At 30.7% G+C, this 12,544-nt stretch overlaps 1 protein-coding gene across 1 annotated transcript in view; it reads left to right on the forward strand.

Moving 5' to 3' along the window:
• The first annotated feature begins 7,954 nt into the window (after positions 1-7,954).
• LOC119606878 (anoctamin-1) overlaps positions 7,955-12,544 on the forward strand; it is a 29,720-nt gene continuing 25,130 nt past the window's right edge. The window contains exon 1 of the mRNA XM_037960531.1: positions 7,955-8,121. The gene's annotated coding sequence lies outside the window, so the exon portion shown is untranslated. The remainder of the gene's footprint in view (positions 8,122-12,544) is intronic.

Genomic DNA, 12,544 nt, shown 5'->3' on the forward strand with positions numbered 1-12,544 from the left:
GGGGATTACAGCTCTAATGGTTTCTAGATAGTCAAACTTTTGTTCTTAATTCATATGAATGTGTCACAAATGTTTATATGGATGTCAAAGTGGTTTTTGCAAAATTTGACGATTCTACCTCTAACAGTTTCACAGATATACTAATTTTTCTATTTAATTCATAAGGGAGGTGCCACGCCTTCTATTGCTAGTCTGCCCATTTATTGTCTAAAATATTAATATTTATACTTAAGTAGCTGAGACAAATTTTGAGGACTCTAACTTCTATGCACAGAAATACTAATTTAATGTTTTCTGTATATCGAAAGGGCTATGCCCACTAAACTAAAGTTCGACCATTTTACCTACAATTATTCATGTGGATGCCAAAGTTGTCCGAACATAATATAAGATCTCTAGCTGTAGCAGTTTCTGAAATAGACTACTTTTAATACTTGGTTTGAATGTGGGCGTGACACTTTCCGTATTTAAAACAACGTGTGCATTGTTATTAGTTTAAAAAACCTGGTGGTGATCCCACCATGTTGATAGATGCTGCCTCACCATCGTCAGCTACAACGATAAATAATCCAGGCTTTAGGGGGCAGGTAATGTTAACATGGTTTAGATACAAATACACTGCACGGATGTTAAGAGGAGGGTCTTTAGGAAAAAGGGTATATTAATTTTGATAAAAAATTGTTAAAAAATTAACTTGAATTTACTTAACTTACTTACTTACTTACTTAATTGCTACTGCGAACATGATTAGTTGGCAACATTCTTTGTAGGCAAACGATGTCAAAAATGTTAAAACATGCTGCAACTAAATGCAAACTGTTGCAACTAAGTGAAAAATGTTGCAACTACGAAACTCTTTAGTGCAATTGTTGCAACTAAATGCAAATTGTTGAATTCAAATGGCATTCAGCATTTTTCTTCATGTTTGTATAAAACTGTTATTTAGTTTAAGTTTGTGCTATCAGTTCTCAATGGGTTAATTATAAACACTAGTTTAAAACGGGGTGTAACTGTATATGTAATACATTGTAAATGCAATATTAAAATCCATTATGCAAGCATGTCAAAATAGTATTAATTTGATTTGTTAATCCATTGCTATTTTACTTGTGGACCAACCAAAAAATAATACAAAATTTTTTTTAGCTAAAAACAAAAAAATAAATTATGAATAAAAAAAGAAAGATGTTAAACCTAATAATTTAAGACATGGTACTCAAACATTAATCTTCTTTCCGGTACTTTCAACTTTTATTTGGTTGTCAAAAATGTTAAATCATATTTAATTTAAATTTGTATTTATAAAAATATATGTATGTATGTAATATTTTCCGGTATGTACCACTTTTTAAAATATGACAAAAAAAGCTTTAGTAGTTCAAAAGGAAATGGGATTTTTCTTATTGCTTCACTGATTTTTGACAAAAAAGTGAAACATTTCTTCTATTAAATCACCTTAAATGATGATGGAGTGACTGGGCTTAATCAAGATACATCATTGGTAGTTTAATATTTTTAACATGATTTTAAGATGACTTTGATGATTATTTTGTGTTGTTTTTTTTTTTTTTTTTTTTTGTAAATAACTTTTATATGATTGTAACTTGTATTTGAAATATATAATTATTTCGAGAGTGCGGCTTATGACTGACGCTTGAGCATTGTTAATAATGACTTGTTGTTTTCAAATTGTATAATTTAAAATAGAAGGTATTATAATTTAGTGTGGAGCTTGCAAAATTAGGTAACAGTGACAAAATGTTTTTGTTTTTCAAATTGTTATTAATTAAGACCTTCATTTGGATTTCAAAAAGATATCGCTAAATCGTAAGTAGCTCCTATATATATTAAACTTTACCTCTTTCACTCTACTATTAAAAAAAAAATATTTTCATGTTCAATAGCGTGTTTGTCAGTCGTTTCTTATTAATCCATCTTTAACCAAAATGACTTTGGTTTTGATTTATTTAAATGTTATTTTATTGAGTGTATTTTTTCCATTTAAAAACAACAAACAATGTTATTTAATGTTAATTTATTTATTTTTTAAATCTGCATATGCTGGGAAATATTGTCACAATAGTCAAATTGCCGCCTTAACATTATTAATTTAAACATGTGTTTGGTAAATGCCTAAAACAAAAAGCGAAAGATAAAATAACAAAAACATTTAAATTTAATGTTTTTGTTTTGTTTTCTTCGAATGGCAAAGATGAATTTTAATTAAAAACGTTTTTGAAACCTTTTATAGGCTGTTAACTTTTTAATTTGCAGTTAATTTATCACGAAATGTAACAAAATCAAAACAGAAACACACAAGATTTACATTAGCTTAAAAAACATTATTTCTGATCTACAATAATTTCAGTTACAGTGGGTGCTTTAAAGTTTTCGTACAGATTGAAATCTAGAATTTTTATAACTACCAAAAAAAGTTGTAATTTCTAGTTATAAAGTATCCCACCAAAACTTACATTGAAAAGTAATTAGTCAACAAGGAAGCATGTGTAGTCGGACATGACCCGACCTTCAAATTTTGACCTTCAATGAGGCAGTATCATTAAGACTTATATAAAACTAAGTTATGTCGATTTTTGAATAGATACTAGAACATCTAACATAGTTATGAGTTCAAAAGCCTTATGCGGGTATGGTGGTGTGGGGGTTATTCGGAATAATGTACCAATTTAATCCATTTTCAATAGGATTCTTCCTTATGTCGAAAGAAGACTATGTGCCGAATTTAATAAAATTATCTTAAAAATTACGACCTGTACACAGAAAAAATTATCAGTAGTTTACTTTCAATTAACATGTTTTTCTCTTTATTTAATTTTAATTTAAGAAATTTTTTATTTGTCTTATTATCTCGTTGTTTAAAACCTAAGTTTACAAATTTGATTAAATTTTTAATTGATTCAATTAGTTTTTTAATTGATTGAAAAAATTTTTCTGGCCAACTTTTCTATTTTATTTTTTTTTTAATATTTTATTTTGATTTCTTATGCTAACAATGTTTATAATTCTTAAATAGTCAATACGATTTTAGGCATATATTATTCAAGTTTCCTGACAATTTATAAAACACTTTATATGTTCAAATTTGATAATAAAGTGATATTTTTTGTAAATGCTCAACGCATTGTTAAAGGTCAAGCATTCCTTTAACATTGTGAGTAATCAATTAATAATTTGATTGTTTTAATCATCAACTTAATTGGTTTTTAATACATTTTCTACCAAACAAACTAATTCATTTGATTAATAAATTAATAAAAATTAGATTTTATTTTTATTAAATATTTAATTTATACAATTAATGAATTAATCAATTTTAAATTTTGTCTCAATTATTGATATTAATTGTTCTGATTAATTTGTTATTTGAAAAAAAAAGTATTTTTTTAATTTTTTTACAAATTTGATAATTGATATCATCATTTTGGTGATAGGTGCAAAACTTGCTTGATACAATTATTTTGATAATTGAAACATATTTTTAGTTTTTTCTGTGTAGCGAGCGCACAATGTTTACATGGACACAGAGACAGACAGACAGACGGACGGACGGACATAGCTAACTCGACTCAGAAAGTGATTTTGAGCCGATTAGTATACTTTGAGATACATATATGGCAATTAAATTCGGAACAATTAAGTTTTATAAGAAACGGCCTATAACTGATCTTAGTCTCCATACATCAAACCAGTTTATTGTTAATAAATCGTTAAAAATTGTGATGTGTTCATAGAAATCTTTAAAATGTTGTAGAGCTCGTGCCATTATTGACTCAAGCCCCATTAAAGGTCCTATTCTGAAAATCACCCATGTGTGGATGTTGGGTATATAAAATTCGGCATAGTTGAATGTAAAACTTTGATTTTTAAGATTTATATATTATTATACCCTTTACATTCGTAACAAGAATAAGAATCCGGAAATTTTGAGAACCATTTCGATAAGATTGTAGAAACATTTTTTTTTAATATATTGTACTGAGATCAAGATTTTCAATCGCTGGTAGGGAACTGAGGCCCCTTTCAAGAAAATACGTTTTTTTGTTATTTTTCTAGGACGGTACATAAGATTCTTAAAAAGGCAGTACAAGTACTTTGCTCGGGTATTCTGTAACCATTGCTGCCACTTTGCAAACCTTTGGCGATCGTAAGAAGCATCACTTGCGTATATAACTGCATAGTTGGAATGGCCTCTGTTGAATGGGCAATAGAAGTACGAAACCAATAAATAATCCAAAGAACAAGTTTTAGTCACAGGGATATATTGTAGTAAGTCTTGGATGAACAGAGTAAACCCTGAAAAATGAAGAGAAGTTCAACGATGACACACTAATAAGATACCGTTCATCCATCACCATTCAACCTAACACAAAACTCTATTACCCGACACATTCATACGAATATACAGATGTGGCTAGGTCCGCATACCCCTGCTTCATACTGTATCTGATTAATTTGATAGTCACTCCTTTGAGGGAACTTTATAGTCTTTACGGCAACAGCACCGAACTTATACCGCAATATGGACCCTTAGAAAGTAAATCTCTAGAGAAATTTAAAATTGATCCACTTTGGATTCCGCTGAGAGGTTGAACCAATTTTACTTTACGCGGTTTTTCGTTAACTTTTCCTCCCGGACCATATAATAATCGTATATAGTCCTGAAGTAAGATTGTTATATAGAAAAGATTTTATATATGGACCACTTTGCATAGCAAAATGACTTAGAAAAAGTTAAAGAATAAACAGTATATGGGAGATTAGCGATTTTCTATCAAAAACTAATTTTATATAAAAATCGGATGAAAAGTGTAAAAACTGCTGCAGATTTTTGAAATCGCTAAAATCTGTGATCACTCATAATCTCGTCTCTAGAGGATTTTTATATGAAAAACCTCAAATCAGTAAGCATTACTTTTTCATCAAAAACGTGTATACATACAATGAACCTAAAATTTTCTATTGATCTTTAAATAACACTCCATATGGAAAAATATCTGTTATCAGCCACATTTACATTTTTATTTTAAAAATGTTTACAGTTTTCTAAATCAAATGACAGACTATATTGAAATCAATTGCACAAATCTACGCATACATGTGAGTAAATTTATTTCCTATACCAAATCACATCCGCTTGAAAGACCACTGGTTGTTGTCTTTACTAAAATTTAAAATTCCAGCAGTTCCCGTTAATTCCAGCAGCATTTTTCAACAGCTGTGAAACACTCTGTTAAACAGCTGTCTTTTTTCAATTTCATTCTCTTTCCACCATCATTCATCACGTATTTGACACAATTCCAGCCCAAACACAAACATTATTATGCCAAGAACAACAACAACAACAAAACACACGTTGTTGTGTTTTTGTTATTTTATGTTTTCGAGTTTAGAGTAGATTTCTATAACAACAATTTGACAGTTTAACATTTTCTACGTTACGTTAAGGTTCATTCATAAAATACTTTACCGAATTCAAAATTTCTTTTGTATACATTTCAAATACGATTTGTTTTTTTTTTTCGTTCTTGTTCTTCGTGTTGTTTCCTTTTGAAAGCGAGAGTTTGTGTAACAGTGTGTGTGTGTGTTTTTATTCCTTTTCGTCCTTTTTATTTTTTCTAACTACAAATTGAGTAACGCGTTTTACGGGAAAATCAAAAAACATTTTACTATTATTTATTTATATTTAATAACAAGAACTGTTTTTTACAAAACTTAAGAAATGTATATTTTGTAAATAGTTTCTTAATTTTTTTTGGTGTTGTTATTTTTCCAATACTCAGTGCATTTTTCCCCAAACACATTAAGTAATTAATTATTAAACAACAAAAAGCAAAAAAATATTGTATATGAAAAGAAATATAAAACAAAATTCTCACGAAATTGTGAATTTTTGTAAAATGATGTCATTTGTTTGTTTGTTGTATGAATGATGTAGTGAAAATGTGAATATATAAAAAAAGAATTAAATAAAATTATGAATTTAACAAAGAACCAACAGTGTCTGATTATAAACAAGCTACAATAAAACAAAATAATGTACAAAAATAATAATAAAAAAAAAATAAAAATTGTATAGTAAAAAATTTCTTAGAAGTCGAATCGCAGTTCAGCCATCCAAACAACCAACCCAACATCTGTGAATTCATTTGTTGAGTGTTTGAGAGTTTGTATCTGTGTATATTTTACTGTGTATGTGTGTTTCTAAGAGTGTCTTGTACGTCAAGATTAAATTGAAGTGTTTCTCCTCCGGGCTATACCAGACCATCAACAACATCAGCAGTACTAGGCAGCAGCATCTGCACTACTTCACCATTTCCATCTACATATTTTAAAAATTTGCTTATTAACAATTTAAACACCATTTTTTTCGTACTTTAGTTCAGTTCTAGTTTAGTTCTAGTTCAGTTCTAGTTCAGTTCTAGTTCAGTTCTAGTTCAGTTCTACTTCAGTTCTAGTTCTGTTCTAGTTCAGTTCTAGTTCAGTTCTAGTTCAGTTCTAGTTCAGTTCTAGTTCAGTTCTAGTTCAGTTCTAGTTCAGTTCTAGTTCAGTTCTAGTTCTAGTTCAGTTCTAGTTCTAGTTCAGTTCTAGTTCAGTTCTAGTTCAGTTCTAGTTCAGTTCTAGTTCAGTTCTAGTTCTAGTTCAGTTCTAGTTCAGTTCTAGTTCAGTTCTAGTTCAGTTCTAGTTCAGTTCTAGTTCAGTTCTAGTTCAGTTCTAGTTCAGTTCTAGTTCAGTTCTAGTTCAGTTCTAGTTCAGTTCTAGTTCAGTTCTAGTTCTAGTTCAGTTCTAGTTCAGTTCTAGTTCAGTTTTAGTTCAGTTCTAGTTCAGTTCTAGTTCTAGTTCTAGTTCAGTTCCAGTTCAGTTCTAGTTCAGTTCTAGTTCAGTTCTAGTTCAGTTCTAGTTCAGTTCTAGTTCAGTTCTAGTTCAGTTCTAGTTCAGTTCTAGTTCAGTTCTAGTTCAGTTCTAGTTCAGTTCTAGTTCAGTTCTAGTTCAGTTCTAGTTCAGTTCTAGTTCAGTTCTAGTTCAGTTCTAGTTCAGTTCTAGTTCAGTTCTAGTTCAGTTCTAGTTCAGTTCTAGTTCAGTTCTAGTTCAGTTCTAGTTCAGTTCTAGTTCAGTTCTAGTTCAGTTCTAGTTCAGTTCTAGTTCAGTTCTAGTTCAGTTCAGTTCAGTTCGTTCTAGTTCAGTTCTAGTTCAGTTCGAGTTCAGTTCTAGTTCAGTTCTAGTTCAGTTCTAGTTCAGTTCTAGTTCAGTTCTAGTTCAGTTCTAGTTCAGTTCTAGTTCAGTTCTAGTTCCGTTCTAGTTCAGTTCTAGTTCTCAGTTCTAGTCAGTTCTAGTTCAGTTCTAGTTCAGTTCTCGTAGTTCAGTTCTAGTTCAGTTTAGTTCAGTTCTAGTTCAGTTCTAGTTCAGTTCTAGTTCAGTTCTAGTTCAGTTCTAGTTCTAGTTCAGTCGTGTTCTGTTCTAAATTTGAAAATTTGTGACAAATATTGGAAATGGTGTAAGTTTTAGAATTTCTTTCTACTTCATCGACCTTCAGAATTGAAAATAATTGTCTTTTGTTGTTGTTTCTTTTAGTTTTTACTAAGGTTGCAAGGCAATTGAAATACAATGTAGTTGAAAGTCAACTATGTTTATTACAAAGGGAGGAGCCCCATTCCGATTTGAACGTACAAAGATGCTACGTAGTTACGCATAGTTGGAAATTTGTGTTAAAGTGTATTTAAAGCAACAACCATAAAGAAAATATAACTAAAAATAATTAAAATAGAAAGAGCGGAAAATTAGAAACAATTTCTGATAGAAAGCTTAAAACATAAATAAAATAAAAATCCAACGAAGAATATTTATAAAAAATTACAAAAAACCATCGAAATAATGAAATCTAAATTTTATTATTTTAGTTAAACTAAAAAAGTGTTTTGTTTCCAAAAATATAAAGAAAATAAAAATGCCTGCAGCAAATTCTCAAATATACCAAAAATTTTAATTTTAGATAAAAATCTTGAACTGTAACAGATAAGACAGTCGCACATATCTTAATTTTTAACGGCATTAACAGAACTAAAATTTATAATTTCATATTTTTTTTATTTTCTTCTAAAAATCGTAAGTTTTTGTTTATTCATTTATTTTTTATAATTTATTTCAACAACTAACACATCAAATATTTAAGATAAATAATAAAATAAATGATTAACTTACTAACGAATAGTATTTAACTGCATGTGGGTTTTAATTAATAAAAATGCAAACAACATTTAACTGATTCGTCATCTTTAACCACACATTGTGAACAAATTTTATTAACATTTCGTAAAAAAAAAAATAAGTCATGGCAAATATTTAATTTTTGATATGTGCATAAAATATTTAAATTGAAAAACATTTTAATAAATGCAAATTTAAATGTAAATAACAAATATAATGTTCAAAATCTTAAAAAGTGTTTCCAAACCACTTGAAGTGTTTAATATTAAGGACATTTTTTAGATGTACTTCTTAAAAACATCGTAAATATATCAAACCAGTAAGCAGATTCTCAAATAAAGTCTACTTGATTAAAGAAAAGTAGGCGATCTAATCTCTGAAATACCTATGATAAAAGTTCAGAAGAACCTACTTATTTTTACATTTCACATAAACTGCAGAATCATGGAAATGATTTGTTGTAATTTCAAATGTTCTTCGTTTGTACATACATATTTACAATTTAATTATTTTTCATTTGTTTTCTGCAAATATTTTATTTTTAAATTCGTGCAACAAAATGCTCTTGTTTCTTTATTACTACTGTTGACTGATTGAATTAATGTCTTTAGTTATTTTGTTTCAGTTAACACACTAACCCACTACTGTTAATACTTATCAAAACACAAAAATCTACAGCTTAAGACACTCTCACTTTGGCAAATACTTATGTGGAACTCCCACTATAGCCAATAAAACCTGAGAGGAGTATAAGTATATTATCAAATAGTAAACACCAGAAAATAATGTTATTTAATAATAGTGTAGTACAAAAGTTTATTTGGGAATTTCACAGTTTACTATCACATGTGAATAAAGATGGCCAAATTTAAATTACGTAAAGTAAACTTGTTAAATCCTGTCACTAGTTCAAGTTGAGTTCAAGGTTGAGTTCTAGTTCAATTCTAGTTCAGTTCCAGTTCAGTTCTAGCTCAGTTCTAGATCAGTTCTAGTTCAGTTCTAGTTCAGTTCCAGTTCAGTTCTAGCTCAGTTCTAGATCAGTTCTAGTTCAGTTCTAGTTCAGTTCTAGTTCAGTTCTAGTTCAGTTCTAGTTCAGTTCTAGTTCAGTTCTAGTTCAGTCAGTTCTAGTTCAGTTCTAGTTCAGTTCTAGTTCAGTTCTAGTTCAGTTCTAGTTCAGTTCTAGTTCAGTTCTAGTTCAGTTCTAGTTCAGTTCTAGTTCAGTTCTAGTTCAGTTCTAGTTCAGTTCTAGTTCAGTTCTAGTTCAGTTCTAGTTCAGTTCTAGTTCAGTTCTAGTTCAGTTCAGTTCTAGTTCAGTTCAGTTCTAGTTCAGTTCAAGTTCAGTTCTAGTTCAGTTCTAGTTCAGTTCTAGTTCAGTTCTAGTTCAGTTCTAGTTCAGTTCTAGTTCAGTTCTAGTTCAGTTCTAGTTCAGTTCTAGTTCAGTTCTAGTTCAGTTCTAGTTCAGTTCTAGTTCAGTTCTAGTTCAGTTCTAGTTCAGTTCTAGTTCAGTTCTAGTTCAGTTCTAGTTCAGTTCTAGTTCAGTTCTAGTTCAGTTCTAGTTCAGTTCTAGTTCAGTTCTAGTTCAGTTCTAGTTCAGTTCTAGTTCAGTTCTAGTTCAGTTCTAGTTCAGTTCTAGTTCAGTTCTAGTTCAGTTCTAGTTCAGTTCTAGTTCAGTTCTAGTTCAGTTCTAGTTCAGTTCTAGTTCAGTTCTAGTTCAGTTCTAGTTCAGTTCTAGTTCAGTTCTAGTTCAGTTCTAGTTCAGTTCTAGTTCAGTTCTAGTTCAGTTCTAGTTCAGTTCTAGTTCAGTTAGTTCAGTTCTAGTTCAGTTCTAGTTCAGTTCTAGTTCAGTTCTAGTTCAGTTCTAGTTCAGTTCTAGTTCAGTTCTAGTTCAGTTCTAGTTCAGTTCTAGTTCAGTTCTAGTTCAGTTCTAGTTCAGTTCTAGTTCAGTTCTAGTCAGTTCTAGTTCAGTTCTAGTTCAGTTCTAGTTCAGTTCTAGTTCAGTTCTAGTTTCAGTTCTAGTTCAGTTCTAGTTAGTTCTAGTTCAGTTCTAGTTCGTTCTAGTTCAGTTCTAGTCAGTTCTAGTTCAGTTCTAGTTCAGTTCTAGTTCAGTTCTAGTTCAGTTCTAGTTCAGTTCTAGTTCAGTTCTAGTTCAGTTCTAGTCAGTTCTAGTCAGTTCTAGTTCAGTTCTAGTTCAGTTCTAGTTCAGTTCTAGTTCAGTTCTAGTTCAGTTCTAGTTCAGTTCTAGTTCAGTTCTAGTTCAGTTCTAGTTCAGTTCTAGTTCAGTTCTAGTTCAGTTCTAGTTCAGTTCTAGTTCAGTTCTAGTTCAGTTCTAGTTCAGTTCTAGTTCAGTTCTAGTTCAGTTCTAGTTCAGTTCTAGTTCAGTTCTAGTTCAGTTCTAGTTCAGTTCTAGTTAGTTCAGTTCTAGTTTCAGGTTCTAGTTCAGTTCTAGTTCAGTTCTTAGTTCAGTTCTAGTTCAGTTCTAGTTCAGTTCTAGGTCTAGTTCGTTCTAGTTCAGTTCTAGTTCAGTTCTAGTTCAGTTTTCTAGTTCAGTTCTAGTTCAGTTTCTAGTTCGTTCAGTTGTTCTAGTTCAGTTTCCTAGTTCAGTTCTAGTTCAGTTCTAGTTCAGTTCTAGTTCAGTTCTAGTCAGTTCTAGTTCAGTTCTAGTTCAGTTCTAGTTCAGTTCTAGTTCAGTTCTAGTTCAGTTTTCTTAGCATTTCTAGTTCTAGTTCTAGTTCTTAGTTCAGTTCAGTTCTAGTTCAGTTCTAGTTCAGTTCTAGTTTCAGTTCTAGTTCAGGTTCTAGTTCAGTTCTAGTTTCAGTTTCTAGTTCCGTTCTAGTTCAGTTCTAGTTCAGTTCTAGTTCAGTTCTAGTTCAGTTCTAGTTCAGTTCTAGTTCAGTTCTAGTTCAGTTCTAGTTCATTTCTTAGTTCAGTTCTAGTTCAGTTTAGTTCAGTTTAGTTCAGTTCTAGTCAGTTCTAGTTTCAGTTCTAGTTCAGTTCTAGTTCAGTTTTCTAGTCCTTCAGTTCTAGTTCAGTTCTAGTTCAGTTCTAGTTCAGTTCTAGTTCAGTCTAGTTCAGTTCTAGTTCAGTTCTAGTTCAGTTCTAGTTCAGTTCTAGTTCAGTTCTAGTTCAGTTCTAGTTCAGTTCTAGTTCAGTTCTAGTTCAGTTCTAGTTCAGTTCTAGTTCAGTTCTAGTTCAGTTCTAGTTCAGTTCTAGTTCAGTTCTAGTTCAGCTCTAGTTCAGTTCTAGTTCAGTTCTAGTTCAGTTCTAGTTCAGTTCTAGTTCAGTTCTAGTTCAGTTCTAGTTCAGTTCTAGTTCAGTTCTAGTTCAGTTCTAGTTCAGTTCTAGTTCAGTTCTAGTTCAGTTCTAGTTCAGTTCTAGTTCAGTTCTAGTTCAGTTCTAGTTCAGTTCTAGTTCAGTTCTAGTTCAGTTCTAGTTCAGTTCTAGTTCAGTTCTAGTTCAGTTCTAGTTCAGTTCTAGTTCAGTTCTAGTTCAGTTCTAGTTCAGTTCTATTTCAGTTCCAGTTCAATTCTAGTTCAGTTCTAGTTCAGTTCTAGTGCAGTTCTAGTTCAGTTCTAGTTCAGTTCTAGTTCAGTTCTAGTTCAGTTCTAGTTCAGTTCTAGTTCAGTTCTAGTTCAGTTCTAGTTCAGTTCTAGTTCAGTTCTAGTTCAGTTCTAGTTCAGTTCTAGTTCAGTTCTAGTTCAGTTCTAGTTCAGTTCTAGTTCAGTTCTAGTTCAGTTCTAGTTCAGTTCTAGTTCAGTTCTAGTTCAGTTCTAGTTCAGTTCTAGTTCAGTTCTAGTTCAGTTCTAGTTCAGTTCTAGTTCAGTTCTAGTTCAGTTCTAGTTCAGTTCTAGTTCAGTTCTAGTTCAGTTCTAGTTCAGTTCTAGTTCAGTTCTAGTTCAGTTCTAGTTCAGTTCTAGTTCAGTTCTGGTTCAGTTCTAGTTCAGTTCTAGTTCAGTTCTAGTTCAGTTCTAGTTCAGTTCTAGTTCAGTTCTAGTTCAGTTCTAGTTCAGTTCTAGTTTAGTTCAGTTCTAGTTCAGTTCTAGTTCAGTTCTAGTTCAGTTCTAGTTCGGTTCTTGTTCAGTTCTAGTTCAATTCTAGTTCAGTTCTACTTATGGAACAGTTCTCTTCTATTTAATTCTAGAATAATAACAGTTTTGTCATTTAGATACATTTTATTTCATTTAGAGCTTTGTAGGAAAAACCATTATAGTATATTTCCACAATTTCATTTAGTGTTGTGTCTTCCATACGCATAAAGTTCTTATTATATACGAATATAAATTCAGATTTATGATTATCCTTCTCTTAAAGTATAAAACAGAAA

Source organism: Lucilia sericata, unplaced genomic scaffold (assembly GCF_015586225.1).
Source record: "Lucilia sericata isolate MDLA Ls3-8-SP2 unplaced genomic scaffold, ASM1558622v1 Contig000632F_arrow, whole genome shotgun sequence".
Classification (NCBI taxonomy): domain Eukaryota; kingdom Metazoa; phylum Arthropoda; class Insecta; order Diptera; family Calliphoridae; genus Lucilia; species Lucilia sericata.